General features: G+C 48.5%; 1 pseudogene; it reads right to left on the bottom strand.

Moving 5' to 3' along the window:
* Nucleotides 1-621: 621 nt before the first annotated feature.
* Nucleotides 622-2156, bottom strand: LOC114113696 (large ribosomal subunit protein eL42-like; annotated as a pseudogene).
* Nucleotides 2157-2510: the final 354 nt, after the last annotated feature.

Raw genomic sequence — 2510 nt, 5'->3', positions numbered from 1 at the left:
ATTTTTTATGAGATCCGCCCTGCCCAATGGCCCAGGACGTTAATGGAACCAGTCTCCCCAACTTGCTATGCACTTGTTAAGCTGTCTGTGTGGTTGGGCTGTTATGCAGAGAGAGTTAAAGCAACCAACGTGGGTCCACCTGCACACCGTGGAGGCTGAGCCCTCCTTGGGTGGTCTGCACTCCAGCCTTCTGTCCAGAACCCCCTTCTCAGGGCTCAGGCCCGTCCAAAGCTGACTCCCTCACAAAGAGGAGATGCTATGGCCTCCCTGCCCTTCCAGAGGCCTCCACCAGGACAGCGGAAGATGAGTATCCACACCATCATCATCTGGGTGGCACCCTCCTTTTACCACAACCCCCCTCTCTCTGGAGCCTTCCGAGCCCTGACGTCTTCTGCAACGGCTCCGGCCCACACTCATGTCTCCCTCCTCTCCACTCCCATAGCTCTCATTGTGAGAGCCACACAATCAATACTGTGTGCATTGTTCTCCGGCTGTTATGTGTTCATTCATCCATTCAACTGTCCTGAATTGTCTGCAGATGAGTCATAATTTGGGAGATGGTTGAAGATGTGCTGCTTTATGTACCCAAACTTAAAAAAGAAAAAATCTAAACACTGCATACACATGCACACAGAGTTTATATTTTTAATATCTATACATATATATATAGTTGACATGCTCAACAACAGCAAAAAAAAAATAACATAATGAGCATTTTTGGTGGTAATTGAGGCTCCTTGCTACTTACCTAGACCTGCCTAAGACATATGGGTTGCGTGCTCTTTCACTAAAAGGCACCAGCCTCTTGGGCTTTCTAATTTGTTTCTAAATTAAACAATCTCAAATTTTTATTATTTTCATAATAAAACAAAATAGGAAGCTCAAAACTGGATCAGTTGGCCCTTACTCTTCTTCTATCTCCTCCCAGCTGAAAATGCATGCAGCTGTTAATAGTCTGCAGTCTCTCAGATCGGCCATTGGGCTCAATGCATTCAAGCCTCAGTACAATATTTGCAGTTTTAGCCTTTTTCCAGAAAATCGGCTTCGTCTGCCCACCACAGCCACTCTGCTCTCTGTCCTAACGCTGATTTCCCTGGGCATACAGACTCCTTGCCCTTCTTGCACTGGGTCACGTTGTGGGGCTGGTGCTTGCCACAGCTTTTACAGAAAGTCTGGTGGGCTTTAGGAAAGCTCAGCACATTCACGAGCATGCTGTCAGCACGGCGAGCTCATTAGCTTTTCATAGGTCTGTCGTCTCTATCTGTCAACTGATTGCCTTGCACAGACCTTCCACTGAGACCGGCTCCCAGGTCAGGCCACAGGGACAGGCCCAGGCTGGCCCTGGAGCCCCAGAGCTTCCTCTGCTCTGAATCATCTGATGAGAAAGAAGGTCGAGTGGATTTCAGAGGGGCTTTCAGGAGTAATTCTATTCTGAAAGTAATTTTACTTTCTGAACAGTCACTTTGAAACCACTGTGGCTGGGAAGTCAGGTCGCTGAGCAACTGAGAACTGAGAAGCCAGGGAGAACTCCCTGCCGCCCCTCTGAGCTATCCTACCTCCCTGCTCTCCATCAGGCTCTCACCAGGCAAACGCTGTCTTTATTCTTTTTGGAATCCCAGCCCCGAGAGTCGTATCTGACCCAGGATAGAGCCTTCAATATTTTGTTGAAAGAACAGATAGGAAGTTGAGCCTGAGTCAGGGGTGGGCAGCTCCTTGGAGAGTTCATTCACTCTGCCATGGGTGAGCATCAGTGTGGAAACTTTAGGACGTTTTCTGATGTTCGGGTCCCTTTGGGGTCAACCTCAAGGTTCTTGGTGTGCTTGTCAAAGCAAATGCAATTCCGTGTTGATGGAATCTCTGAGGGGTATACAGCTCTGCTTCACATGCTTTCCTCTGCGAATTTACTAACCTGCTAGTGATTTCGCATATGGTTGGAAACAAAGTAAGCACACAGCACCAACAATTGCCGCTATCAGAAATGTCCTCCTTAATGGCCCAAAAGTGTGAAGCGTGAACGTGTTAGTCGCTCAGGTGTGTCCCACTCTTTGCAATCATAGCCTGCCAGGTTCCTCTGTCCATGGGATTCTCCAGGCAAGAATACTGGAGTGGGTTGCCATGCCCTCCTCCAGGGGATCTTCCCTACTCTGGGAATGAACCCGTATCTCCCGCCTTGCAGGCAGATTCTTTACCATCTGAGACACCAGGGAAGCCCCAAAACAAACCCTCTATGAATGTCTTCCATTAGTCAGTCACCAGGGTCATGGAAAGCAGATGAAACTCTGCCTGCTGGAAGGTCACAGACCTAAGGGCGCGCAGGGAGAAGAGAGGAGAGACAGACATGTAATTAATTAAAGGGGACAGATAAAGGATGAAGAGGTACCCTCTCCCTGCAGAGACAGAGAGGAAAAACAGAGGCTTCCACATGAAAATAAAATCAGCCGCTGACTCACCAGCAGATATATACTTAGCCACCCACGAGCCTCAGATAACTAAACATTGTTCCCAGGCCA

The sequence above is a fragment of the Ovis aries genome, chromosome 3 (genome assembly GCF_016772045.2).
Source record: "Ovis aries strain OAR_USU_Benz2616 breed Rambouillet chromosome 3, ARS-UI_Ramb_v3.0, whole genome shotgun sequence".
Taxonomy (NCBI): Eukaryota; Metazoa; Chordata; class Mammalia; order Artiodactyla; family Bovidae; genus Ovis; species Ovis aries.
The sequence above is the reverse complement of the archived record's forward strand: the minus strand, read 5'-3'. Positions and strand labels throughout refer to the sequence as shown.